Consider the following 14,818-nt stretch of genomic DNA (forward strand, 5'->3'; position numbering starts at 1 on the left):
GAGCACCACAGAGCCATGTGGGGTTGTTTGGGACCTGCATAAATTCTGGGAGAAACATTTGAGTTTTTATTTGGTTTTATTTTGGATATTATACCATTTTAAAAAGAATCAGTGGTTGAATTTACAGAGTTGTTTGTAAATTCAGATGCTTTTACATCTTTAAATTTTTAAAAATTATACATCATTTGGGTTTTTTTTTCCCCAGGGTACTTTAGCACAAGAACAACCTTTTAGAACAACCTTGGACCTTGTCCCTAAGAGTATGGCACTTTTACCAATGCTTTGCATGCAGTGAACAATTGTTCCATGTGATTAAATTCCCAGCCTCCAGGAAAACCAGCCATGGCATGATGGAATCTGATGAAAAAGTGGAAGACATTTTGCTCTGAGAGAAGCCACCTCACCCTCCAGAATGAAGAGAAACATCTTCAGAGTTAATTCCATAAACTCTTTAAACATTTCCCCAAACTACTAATAGTTTGTTATCATTATCATTTTATAGCATTTGAATTCTCAGTTTTCTATTCCAGCTTAATTTAAGAGTTTTTCTTCTTTTTCTAAGAACTCTATTTGGACTGACTGAAGATTTATGCTCCAGTCTTCCTGCAGAGTTGCCCACCACCACTGTCCACTCTGGGCTCTGTCGTCTCTGGCCCAGACTACTGCAATTTGCTCCCAGCTGGACTTCCTGTCTCATGCAATCTAATGCACACAACTGCAGTCTTTGTAAAGTGCCAGACTAATCCTGGCATATGACCTACTGGATAACAAGAAGAGCTAACATTTATTGAGCATTTACTGTACTTGGCATTGTGTTAAGCAGTCATTATCTCATTTAATCCTCATAATAATCCTATGAGTTAATTCCCATTTTACAGAGAAGCAAAGGGAGGCTCAAAGAGGTTAAGTAAATTGTGCAAGCAAATTGCAGCTTACAGTTTGGGCTTTATTCACTCAATCACACACACCCCTTCTCCAATGCAGCCACTGCACATAATAGCAGAATGTCCCAGGTGTGGTGACATTTCTGTTACATGCTTTCTCCCCTGTTTGGGATGCACTTGTCTATTTAGCACTCAGACGGGTCCTCTCCACTGTGAAGACTTCCCAGACATCCCTCCAGCTCTCCACTTTGTCCCAGTATTTCCTCAGCACATCTGTGTCACATATTGCTTTGCTATTGTTAGTTTATCGAAAGAAAATTTTTAAGCAAAAAGAAATTTTTAAGCAAATGCCATGAGGACTAGGACTTAGCCATATTGTATTTGTTTTCATTTACACAAAGCCTGGTTAGTAGGAGACAATAACTATTTGTAAAATGGATAAACTGTGAGATCCTCAAAAATATCTTATGGATCTTTATATCCCCAAACCAAGATGCAGCATGATGAGGTCACCCTGGAAGCAATTCACCGAATGTGGATAGTTTTCCAAGCATCCATTCCTGACACCCAATGCCCTGTCCTTCTGCTCACTTTTCATTCTCTCTCCTGAAACTTCCAGCAACATAGGCCTTAGCTTGGTGTCCTCCCTCATTCGTCCTGCTCCTTGGTCCTGCCACATCTAAGCAGTTGCCAGGACCTATCAGTTCTTCCTATGAAATGTTTCTCATCTCCCTCCCTCCCTTCCTTGTCTATTACCAATCTCCTACTATATGGTGGTAGCTCTTCAATTTTTAAATACGAAAGAACTGGGGGAAGGAATCATTGTCTGGTTGCAAAGGCGGTTTAAGAGACTGGTTTTGAACATGCCTTCACAGAGGAAAATGCTATTTTATTTAGATTGTATGTTATAAATTAATAATACAACAAAGTTTCATATAAGCATTCTTTACATAAATTGAGAAAGTGTCCATTGTATATATCAAATTATACTAGGTCATTAAATATGAAATGTTTGATTTCTAACCAGAAGTGTAGTTTATTATATCTCAAACAAGAAGCAGTACAATCAATCAAAGTATGTGCCTAAACTATCAACACAGTTTTGCCATCTTAATGGTAGCATGTTTATGCCAGCAGCAAAGAAGCCTAGAGAGCGAGGGGCAATGAAATCTTGAAAGGCGTTTCTCACAGCTTGTTGAGAATGGAATATTTTTCCTTGCAAGAAGTGGTCCTAAGCATGTCAGAAGTGGTAGTCAGTTGGTGCAAGGTCTGGTGAATGCGGTGGATGACAGAGAGTTTCCTAGTCCACCCTCTGTATTAATAGTTTGAGTAACGTTTGTGCGACATGTGGTCAAGCGTTGTCTTGCAAGAGGATTGACCTGTCTCTGTTACCAATTTCTGCTGCTTAACAGCAAGCGTCCTCATCATTTCATCCAATTGGTTGCAGCTGACTCTACTATAATGGATTGACCAGGTTTCATGAAGCTGTAGTGGATAATACCAGTGCTAGACCACTAAAACAGGAGCCATTTGCTTTTTTTGATGAATATTCGGTTTTGGACTGTGTTTCGGCACTTCATCTTTATCCAACCATTGTGCTGAATGCCTGCAATTGTCAAAAAGAATCCATTTTTCATCACACTCAACAATACGCTGTAGAAATGGCTCGCACTTTATGTTGTGACAGCAAAGAAAGGCAAGCTTTGAGATGAGGTATCTTCTAACACTCATTTAATTCATGCAGAACCCATCCATCCAGCTTCTTTACTTTGCTGATTTGTTTCAAATGGCTCAATATTGTTGGAATAGTAATGTCAAACCTTGCTGCTAATTCATGCATAGGTTGAAATGGATTTGCTTGCACTACAGCTTTCAGTGCATCATTATCCACCTTTATCTCAGGTCACCCTCATCGTTCATTTTCAAAATTAAAATCACCAGAATGGAACTTCTCAAACCATCAACGTACTGTGTGTTCACTAGCCACATCCTTCTCAAACACTTCGTTGATATTTCACGCTGTCAGCACTGTATTGGTTCCATGACGAAACTCATATTCAAAAATAACATGAATTTTTAACTTATCCATGGTTTCACAAAAATTGCTCTAAAAAAAGTTGAAAGATAATCACAAGCCAAAACATGTGCTTGCATGACTGAGCATGTACCTTCACAATAAAAATAAAACAAGAAGTGTCAAATCGAAAAGTCAGAGATGTCAACTGTAAAACTTAGCATGTAAGGAAATTGGACAGTTCATACTTAATAACCTAATACATACATACATACATATATATATACATATATATAAATTTGTGATAGACATTATGATGGGGAGACTGTACTTTATGTGGCAACCATTAGATTTGTTTCTTACACAGTTTCTTTGACTCCAAGCACTTTCTTTTTAGTTGCTGGATAAATCTTAATAAAGCACAGCTTCAATATTATTTCTACTCACAAACCTTCACTGGCTTCCTACTAAACAAGGAAGAATCATTCACTCTGTACGTGGCCCTTCAAAATATGGATCTTTTTTTGGCCTTATATCCCATGAGTCACCACTGCTTCGTGCATCTATCAGGAATGCCTTTGGCTACAAGTAACAGAATATCCCATGTGTGCAGGCTTAAACAAATAGAGAGCTATTTTTCCTACAAAATAAGAAATTAAGAGGTCTGCAGTTCAAGGATGGTACAGGCACCCAAAGATGGACCCAAGTTCCTTCTATCTGTCTGTTCCACTATCCCATCATATGGCTTTTGATCTTCTGCTTATCACCTCAGGACCTCAAGATGCACCTCCAGGAATCTCATCCACCTTCCATGCAGGAGAAAGGAGAGGCAGCAAAGGGCAAATGTTGGAGGAGAATGCATGCTAATTGAGCCTGTCCTATTTTTAAGGGTAAGGTAAATACTTTCCCACAATCCTAACCCAGCAATCTTCTGCTTGTGATTCAATGGCCAGAAGGTGTCATATGGTAAAAGGTGACCGGGGAAGGTGAAGTGGTGGATGGAGGTGGGCCACCCAATCAGTAGTAGTCCCCACACCCTCCACCGGACAGCTCACTCACCCTCCTCCACATCTTCCTTCATGTCATTGCCTCTAACAGGAATGATTTTTGCCCCACCTTATCTCTGCTTATTGAAATTCTTTCATTTTATAAAGTCCTAGTAAAATACCACTTCCTCCAAGATGCGTTCCTGATTCTTTCTAAACCTTCTGAGATCAACTACTGTTTGTATTTCTGCTCTTTCTAGAACTCTTCACACTGTATTATGGTTAATTATGTGTTTTGTCTCCTCATCTATATTTCGAGGTCTAAGGGGACAGGGAATATGTCCCATTCATCTTTGTATTTCCAAGGCAAATCAGCACAGGGTAGGTAGTCAGTAAGTGTTGAATGAATGAATGCATACATATTCGGTAATATTCCATTCTGAACAGAAAAGTCTGCAATACCCACATTGTGTCTATAATGGCTCCACTGCCCCAAGTTAGAGGGGAACATCTGCAATCCTTTGTGAACATTGGCTGCTGTCTTCTGTCCTCAGCCAAAGGACGGACATCTGTGGTGGCAACCTATCTCCCAATGCCTTTTATGTCCCTCTGCCCAAATGTGCAGCTGTTTGCTGGGTGGGAGAGTAAGGAAACAGTAAATATCAGACAAAATAACAGCAATTTCAGCAGGAGACTTTTAAGGGTAGTAGGCTCCAATTTAAGAACTCAAAATTAGGTTACAACATAATATGAATACCAATTAATAACATTTATTAAGTCCCTTATGCCAGACACTGCACTTTTATGCATTATGCCATGGACCCCTCATAAGAATGTATTCCTTTCTTAAATAAGGAAATCAAGGCTCAGGAAGGTTAAGCAATTTGTGCAAGTTTACATAGCTTGTGAGTGGCAAAGCTGGGCAGACACTCACTTCTTAGCACAAGCCTGTGAGGGAAGGGGTGTTAGCTCTCTTTTATAAATGAGGAAACTGCAACCCAGAAAAGTCATGTTTCTTGCTCAAGATGGGGGCAGTGCAGTGGTTAAGAGGATGGGCTCTGGCGTTGGACTGTCTGGGTTTAAATCCCAGGGCTGCAACTTATCCATGTGCTGGTGGAAATAATTTAGTTTCTGTGCCTCAGTTTCCTCATCTGTAAAACAGGGATAACAATTGTTTCATAGGGTTCTTATGAAAACAAATGAGTTCAATGCACTCATAGATACTGGCCTACCACCTGGCCCAAAACAAGCATTTAGTAGCTCTTAGCCAGGGCTGCCATCAGCCTATATGATAGGGAAGCCATAGGACAACATACCTGGTGTGCTGAACACAGTGGAATCAGGCAGTTAAATGTACTTTGGTCCTTCTGGAGAAAAACAAATACTGCTTTCTGATTCCCAATGGTGGGAGCCCTGTCTCTTCTACAAAAGGGACCACTAGGTTTACCAACCCTACCCATCATACCTTATCAGTAGAATGGCTCTGTCAGCATTTCTCCCTACTGTCAGCATTAATTGACCCAGAGAATTATTAGGCTGTGGCTTTAGAATTATTTTGGGGAAGGACCTCATTTTCACTGAGCTCTGTGAGGTGACCTTTGATATTTCCATAGTAGAATGCAATTTCATTTTGCTTAAACCACATATCTCATTGTGGTAGCTACTCTCCAAAAATGGTCCCCCAGTGAACCATTCCTCTTGGCATTCACACCCTTGTATAGATCTCTCCTACACTGAATCTAGGCAGGTTTTATATAACCGACAGAATGTGGTTATACACAGTAGTAATGCTCTGTGTTCTTAGAAAACTCTCTGTGGGGGACGCCAGCTACTGTATAAAATGTTCAACAACCATGAGACCACCAAGCTGTGATAAAGCCCAAGCTAGCCAAGCTGAGAGGCCACGTGGAGAAAAGAGACACCCGACCACTCCCCAGCAATTCTAGCCATCCAGGTGAGGGACAAAACACATGAGGGAAGACATTTTGGACATCAAGCCTAGTTGAGCCTTCAGGTGTTTGTAGCCCCAGCCACCATCTGACTGCAGCTGCATGAGACTCTAAGCAAGAAGTGCCTAGCTGAGCCCAGTCAATCTATAGAACCATGAGAGATGATGATAAATTGTTATTTCAAGCTACCCTGTTTTGGGATTGTTTATTGCAAAGGACTAGGCAACTGAAACACTCAGGTTTCTGAAAGCTATTGGTGTGGCTACAGCACACCCAAATCCAAACCATAGGTGAGGATTGTAAGCTTTTTTTTTTATTATATTAGATTTTGGGGTAAATATACAAATCAGGATCAACGGAAGTCTATATGCAAAACTTTTGTAACTCTTTCCTCTTTTTTTAAATAATAGGAGAAATACTGTTCTAACATCACCTAATATTATATTTCATGTTTGTTTATTTGATTGCCACTTGTATTTCCTTTTTGAAGGTAAATTCAAAGATGGCAATGACTTTCTCTGTTTCATTCCCTTCTGTATGGCAAGGGCAACTGGGTTCTACAAGCAAGTGATTTAAGACAACCAGTTGGAAACAAGATCTCTTTTATGACCTAGCCTTGGATGTTAAACAGCATGAATTTTTCTTTAGTCATACATAAGCTTACTCCCTGTGTTAGGCTGAATTATAGCCCTCTAAGATGTTTATGTCCTAATCCCTGAGCCTTGAATATGTTACCTTACCTGGCAAAAGGGACTTTACAGATGTGATTAAGTTAAGGACCTCGAGACAGGGGGATTATCCTGGATTATCCAGGTGGTTACAATGCAATCGTGAGGGTCCTTATGACAGGGAACCAGGAGGGTCAGAGTCAGAGAAGGAAACGTGATGCAGAAGCAGAGCTGGCCATGAGCCCAGGAGTGCAGGCAGCCTCTGGAAAGTGGAGAAGACAAGGAAACAGATGCACTCTAGAGCTGCGGCCCCAACCCCTGGAGGGAGGGCTGGTACAGGTCCATGGCCTGTTAGGAACTGGGCAGCACAGCAGGAGGTGAGCAGCAGGCTAGCAGCAAAGTTTCATCTGTGCTTACAGCTCTTCCCCGTTGCTCTCATTATCACCTGTCAGATCAGAGGGGCATTGGATTCTCATAGGAGTGGGAACCCTACTGTAAACTGCGCATTCGAGGGATCTAGGTTGTGCGCTCCTAATGAGAATCTAGTGCCTGATGATCTGATGTGGAGCTGACGTGGTGATGCTAGCTCTACAGATTATCATTAGCAGAGAGGTTTGATTGCACAATAAATGTAATGCACTTGAGTCATCCCAAAATTATTTCCCCACACACCTGACCCCTAGTCTGTGGAACAACTGTTTTCCATGAATCTGGTCCCTGGTGCCAAAAAGTTTGGGGACTGCTGCTCTAGAGCCTCTGGAAGGAACCCAGTCCTGCCAACACCTTGATTTTATCCTAGTATGACCTATTTTGGAATTCTGACCTCCAGAATTGTAAGATAAAGATTTTTGTTGTTCAAGCCACTGAGTTTTTGGTAATCTGTTACAGCAGCTACAGGAAATTAACATGCCCAGATTCAAGGGGAGGAAATGGAGACCCCCATCTCTCAATGGGAAGTGTCAAAGTCACATTCAGGAGCATGTAGGGATGGAAGCTACTGTTGCAGCCAGCTTTGAAAAATACCATCTGCCACGCTCTACCACAAATAGGTGGGTAATTGTAGGTTGATCTTTCTGGGTCTCAGTCTCCTCATCTGTCAAATGAGAGGGTCAAGTATGAGGATCTCTGACATTCTGGGCCCCAGAGTTCTGGTCCTATGAGTGAAAAGGAGATGTAGTATTCCCATGAGAATTCCCGATACGTTGTGGCTGTTCTCCCAAGTCATTCCTTGATGCTCACTACCGTTTATATACTGTGAATGGAACGGGTATGGAGTGTCTGGGCCAGAAAACCTCAATAAAGTAAGCTGGTGAATTCCCAGGGTAAGTCCCAAGGCATAGGCTTTTTGTTTGTTTTTACTTTTGAAAAGTTTCAAAATAGAAAAAGAAGGAAGAAAGGAAGGAAGGAGGAAAGGAAAGAAAAAAGGAAAGGAACAAAATTAATTCTTTGAGGCAGGGACCATTTCTTGCTGCTTATTGGAATCACATGCCAGCACCTGACATATGTTCTTGCATGTGGGTGACCTCCAAAGAATGTTGAGTGAAAACAAAAAGAAGACCCACAGTCAACTGGTCATATGTCTGACAGCTTGGTAGGGTGGCTCAACCCTTGGTGGGTTATCAGGTAAGAAGCCTTTCACCATTTTACTCTGAAAGTTATTTCAGTAGTCTTCTATTAATAATTGGTCTCCTTTATTCTATTCATTCCCTAAGCACAGCAGCCAGAGTGATCCTGGTAAAATTTCAGGTTCATCATGGCACTATTCTGCTGAAGACTCTTCAAAAGTTTCCTGTCTCACTTGTAATTGAAGCCAAAGCCCTTACCATGGCCAGAACTAGGGTGAGGCTAGAGAGGCTCCTAGGGTGCATGATTTAAGGAGGCAGTCACTCTCAGGTGCCCACCCAACACCTGTGTGACCCTCAAAATGAGTGCCTCCTTAAATTGTGTGCCTAGATACCTTGCTTGCCTCCCCTAGTCCCAGGACTGGCCTTGATTAAGATGTGGAGGTACAGGACCATAAACCTGGGCCATCTCACCTCCCCCACTTCTGTGACCTCAGCTCCTAATGGCTCCCGCCACTCAAGCACACTTGCCTCCTTGCTGTTTCCTGAACACACCTGACCCATTTCTACCTCAGAGGTCACATTCCTCTTCCTTTTGCCCAGAACAAGGTTTCCCCAGGTATCCATGTCCCTTCAGGTCTCTGCTCAAATGTCATCTTTTCTGTGAAGCAGTCCCTGATCACCCTATAAAAATTCAATGCCATGGCTATCTCTCTTCCCCGCTTAATTATTATTCTTACTGCCTCTTGCCATCTAGCATGCTACAGATTATTCTTATTTATTTTGTTGGTGATCTGCCTTTCCTACTAGATTCTAAGACCGAGGACAGTGATTTTTATCAGTTTTCCACTTCTATCTTCTAGCACCAAGAACAGTGCCCAGCACATGTAGGTGCTCAATAAAAATTTGTTGCATGAGTCAATACAAGAGACAATTAATTTGTCAATAAAGGCATAGAGAATAGAGATTTATAGGATTTTAGAATAAATAGGAGCTTTACTAAAGGGATCAGCAAACTTTGGCCCATGACCTGTTTTTGTATGGTTTGTGAGCTAGGAATGGTCTTATGGATTGAATTGTGTTCCCCCAAAATTATATGTTGAAGTAACATAACACCCAGCACCTCAGAATGTGGCCTTATTTGGAAATACGATCATTGCAGATGTAATTAAACTGGCATAGGGTGGGACCTTAACCTAGTATGATTGGTGTCCTTATAAAAGGGGGCAATGTGGACATAGACAAACACACAGAGAACGCTATGTCAATGTGAAGGCAGACATAGGGACAAACCAAGGAGCACCATGGCGAAACCACTAGAAGCTAGGAGAGGGACACAGAACAGATTCTCCCTCTCAGTTCTAAGAAAGAACCAACCCTGTTGACACCTTGATCTTGCACAGCTAGCATCCAAAACTGTGAGACAATACATTTCTGTTGTTCAAGCCACCCAATTTGTGGTACTTTGTTAAGGCAGCCCTAGCAAACTAATATAAATGGTTTGTATTTATCTGTAAACAACTGAAGAAGAAGAACAAGAAGAAGATAGAGGAGGAGGAGGAGGAAGAATAGGAGGAGAATGGGGAGGGAAGGAGATGAGGAGGAGAAGGAAGAAATGACAGAGACCATGTGTGGCCCACAAAGCCTAAAATATTTACTATCTGGCCCTTTACAGGAAAACCTCACCAACACCTAAAGTTTGGAGATCATATAGCCCATATAACTCAAATAAATGGAGCCCAAGTTCATACATATAGTATGAACTGGTTTTAGCTATACCTGAAACCAGGCTTTCTGACTTCGAGTCTATTTTTTAAAAAAGTCACCCCACACTGACTGCTGCACTTGAAAAAATCGTACATCAATTCTTCCTTGTTTAAGTACCAAAATGTTGCTAAGAACATGTTTTCATCTGTTATTCCAGCCCCAGCAACCTGAGTCCTGTATAGAAAAGCAACAATGTTCATAATTCATAATGTTTAGAGCAAAGCACCTACTATGATCCTTTTTTTTTTTTTTTTTTTTTTGCTTTTGGGACTTGTCCTCCAGCAACTCATTTTCTGTGATACTGGTTCTCAAGACATAATTAAAACATAATTAAAGATCAAGAACAGATGTCTACCAGCTTTCTGGAGCATCCACAAACTGTAGAGTGTGCTGTGATGAATTTTATGCTAAAGAGAAATAAAATAGGAGCTATACCTGTTGAACAAACCCACATGCCAATGCTAAAGGCATAAGAAAGTGTTTAAAAGAAACTGGACCAGAGCTTGTGGTAGTTCTATTAATGTACCCAAAACTCAGGGAACCAGAAAAATGAGTTGTTTTATCGTCATTAGCTTCATGACTGGTGCTATAGACAAAAAGAGCTATGCTCTTGCTAATTAACCTTGAGCTAGATATTTAACCATTTGGGAGTCTCAGTTTTGGCATCTGCTAGCTGCTGAATGTGATGGTTCTTACTACAAAGAGTTACTGAAAGGGGCTGCAGAAGTGGAAGACAGGGGTGTTCTTTCCCTTCTAAAGCTGCCTAATTAGCTAAAGAAGCTGGATGACACTAATAAGGAACTATGTGTATAAATTTATATTAAGATGCCAGCAAACCTGAACTGAACTGTGGAGGAAATGAAAGGGAAATGAATGGGTTAAAGACAGTTTTCCAGCAAAGACTACAGAGAAGACTGAACATCCCAAGAGTGTCTGCTCTGTTTAAAACTCTTGTACTTTTGCACAGAATGCACAAGGAATTAAATTTACCTAAATCTGAACAAAATTTGCGCTTTTTCTAATATTCCCCTCTTTAAAGTGTGGACTTTATCTGTAGTTGAAACCTAGTGTTTGTTAGCTGAGTAGCCTTAGGCAATTTACTTAATCTCTCTGCATTTCTTTCCTCAAATGTAAAAAAAAAAAAAAAGTGTGGGAGGGTGACAACTGTAGTATATAAACCATAGGTTACTTTGAGGATTAAATAAGATATGCCTAACAATGGCCAGGAATCCAAAGTATGTTGATTTTCCTTATAAGTATATGGTTGAAGAAAATATGTAAATATTCACATAATTATAATTATTTACATCGTTATTAATTTAATTATAACTAGCATGTGAAAACCCATCAGCATTTATTTTCATAAATGCCACTAGCCATATATTTTGCGATCTGTAAATTGGTTTCATATACGCTCCCGTGTTTGATCCTCACCTTGAGAGTTACAAGAGTCTTAGATGGTTAGTGGCAGGTAGAGCAGGGACTTGGGCTCCAGGTCACTGTTCTGCCAGGGTCCTTTCCCCTGTGACTGTTGGCTTTTAGAGTGAAATGTCTCTGGTCTCAGAGATGAGTTAAGAACATTTTGCTGTTGAGTGTGAATGCTATGTACCATGGAATCAAAGTTTCTGTGTGTGCAACTTGCAGACATATCCCAATAGGAAAGTTTTAACACATGGACCATGTTCTAGAGAAGGTGTTTCAATCTTTCCTGAGTCCCAGATCCATTTGAAAATTTGATGAAGTTATGCCCTCCCATGCATTTTTACACTTACACCAAAAATTGCATGCTTAAGAATCTCTAACTTAAAGAGATGCCATTTATTTTAAATACAACAAAGAAAACCAACAGTCACTTTTATTTTCCCCTTAAGATTCTTAGTCTCTCAATCATCCAGTTTTTGTCCCCATTTTTTTCCCCTAGATTTCATCTAAAACTGGGGAAATAAAACCAGATCATCCAGACTTCTCAGGTTCTGGCTATAGAACTAGTCAGATGCAGGAGTGGCACAGCACATTTCAGTGTGAACGAGGACATGTTTACCTCTCATCTGTGGTTGACACCCTAACATGGAGGAGGTGAACACGGAGCAAAACTCACATTTTCAGAATGAAAATAAGAATTCTGAGGAAAAGGCTTCAAAAGCCAGCCTCCCATCCCTTTATGCTGAATAAAGGAGACTTCTTATTATGTTTTATGTTTGTTTACCTGGCTTGAGGGAAGGCTAGGGCCCTTAGGGTTGTTCTGCAGTGTTCACTACCCACCTGGGACTATCACAAGTGCCCTCCAGCAACCTCACACCTCCTCCTCGCCTTACAAATCTCCCTTTTCTAGTGTTCCATAAACTTGGAGGTACCATTGCTGGGCTTGGCTAGTGGAAACAGCAGATCACGTGAGCCCAGACACTGGGCTACTCTGTTAAGAAGCAAACTGTTTTTCTTAACTGATGGGAAAGGCCATACTCTGCCACCTGGACAACCTGTCATAAGACGGAAATGGTACTGAAGGACGTGGCTAGCTAGGGAAGCAAGCTTAACAAATACTATCCAGATTTAATTTTCTGCGGGTATAATGAGGGCTCCTGTACCCTGTTGCCCCAACATCCCAAGAGCTTCGGGAGGGAGAACGTCACGGAGTGGGGGCAAAATCGCTGGACCCCTGCCAGAGGAGTGTCACTTTAAGACCTCCATCTTTTTCATTTTTAAAGTTTCATTCATTCATTCCCGCTGATGATTCCTTGTTTCCACGTCGTGGTAGACGAAAAAGGAGGTAGGAATGCTTAGCGTGTCAAGAACCTCTCGTGCGAATGGATGCAAATTCCGTGCGAGTGGCTCGCCCGGGTTGCCCAGGCGCTTGCTGTTGATTCACGTGTGGGTCAGGTTAGCCACCTGGGGCGCAAAGCCTGCAAAACGAGTCTGAGAGCGGGGCGAGCTCTTGCAGGTAGGAAGGTGCAGCTTTTGAGCTAAAAATAACGAGGGCAAGAAGAGGCGGGGCGGGCCAGGATCGCGCGGTGGAGGCGGCGTGGCCGTGGCCGTGGGAAGCCCGCGGGACCCCGCTGCGCGGCACCGTCGGGGTGACCGTCCACCCACCCTGCGCCGACACACGTGGCGGCTTACGAGGGCGTAGCTGCAGGGACCCGCAAAGTGCCCAAGGAGAGGACGCAGCAGCCGGCGAGCCTCTGGGAACAGCCTCGTCCTCATACCCCACCGCTCTCTTCCGCTGGCCCTCAGGCAGCAGGGTGCGCGCCCACGTTTCTTTACGCCAGGGGACATCCAGAAGTCCAAGTCAGCGTCTGACCAGGAAGGGCATGGGGATAAGGAGCTGGAAAAACGTCCCCGTCAGCTGGCTCGGGGAGGGGTGAGGAGGTACTGGGGGCTGGCGAGCCTGGAGTCCCCAGCGTGTTGGCGCACCTGCGGTGGAGGAAGGCAAAGCGCGACTGGGCACGGTCGGCGCGCGCACCTCGTTCTCCAGCCGCCTGCGGGAGGTGAGCGGAGGGTGCATCTGGGCTGCTCCCCAGGCGCAGGAGTCCCGCCCCCCTTCAGCGCACCTCCTCATACTTTCTTTCCTCGCAGTTCAGCCTCTCATCCCCTCTTCGATTTCTCTGACTCCTTGAAATTGAGTTTGCACAATCTCTGGGCCTGGCTCTGGGGATGGAAGACTGAAAAGGGCCAAACCCCACCACAAGCACTTAGCTCTGTCTCTGCCTGCGAGGTAGGATTCAGCTTTGGCGAGGGAGGGACCAAGACAGTCACTTTGGAGCCCCATTTTCTCTATTACTATCCTCTCCCCAGCCTATCTTTCAAGCCCTGGGCTCCCAGAATCCAGGGTTGGAGCCTGTTTGTTTCTATTAAGATGTTACCTGTCCTTTTTGGCTTTGTGCATTTCTATTCTAAGAAATACGTACCTCGTGACCCTGCCATTTCTCTTCAGAGACTGATGCTTTGCAATGCCCAGTCTTAGCCTCTCAGCAAGAGAAGCCAAGAAGGGGAATTGCTGAGCATACATTGAAGAAGCCTCCAAGGAGCTTCTGTTCTGGCCCAGTGGTTCCCAGTCCTCTTCGGGTTTAAGAAAAGTGCCAGGGGCATGTCAGGCATCTTGCCCTCTACCTTGGGCTGCTCTGCTCCCCAGAGCCCAGCCCTTGGTTGGTGCAACTGCTCTTTCTTCAGGAGGGCTCAGAATGGATTTCCTGAAGCTGTAGGTCGGTTTCTCAGGTACTGTGGCCACCAGAGGACCATAGATTAGGCTCCTAATTCTGCCCTGCAAGCACAACCATTTAGCTCGAAACATTGTCTATTGCTGATTGGCTTCAACTGATGTTCAAAGAAAATAACTTTTTTTTTTTTTTTTTTTGAGACAAAGTGTCACTTTGTTGCCCTGGCTAGAGTGAGTGCCGAGGTGTCAGCCTAGCTCACAGCAACCTCAAACTCCTGGGCTCAAGCAATCCTACTGCCTCAGCCTCCCAAGTAGCTGGGACTACAGGCATGCGCCACCATGCCCGGCTAATTTTTTCTATATATATTTTAGTTGGCCAGATCATTTCTTTCTATTTTTAGTAGAGACGGGGTCTCACTCTTGCTCAGGCGGGTCTCGAACTCCTGACCTCGAGCGATCCACCCGCCTCGGCCTCCCAGAGTGCTAGGATTACAGGCGTGAGCCACCGCGCCCGGCTGAAAATAACTTTTAAAATATAATTTTAAATGTGTATTTTCCATAAACTTTTTATTCATATATATATATATATATATATATATATATATAAAACACAAAAAGAAAGTACACAAATCTCAAGTATACAACTTAATGAATTTTCACAAAGTGGACATCAGCAAGCATTTCTGAGTTGTTTATTATACCTATACAAAATCCTTGAGGGGGATTATGTATAATATGCAAGTATTCTTGAACAGGACTTTAGTGAAAAGGGCTCCCTTCCAAAAGGGCTGTGAAATACTTGGACTATGAGCAAAAACATCCAAATTTTACTTATACA

This window comes from Lemur catta, chromosome 1 (assembly GCF_020740605.2).
Source record: "Lemur catta isolate mLemCat1 chromosome 1, mLemCat1.pri, whole genome shotgun sequence".
Classification (NCBI taxonomy): Eukaryota; Metazoa; Chordata; class Mammalia; order Primates; family Lemuridae; genus Lemur; species Lemur catta.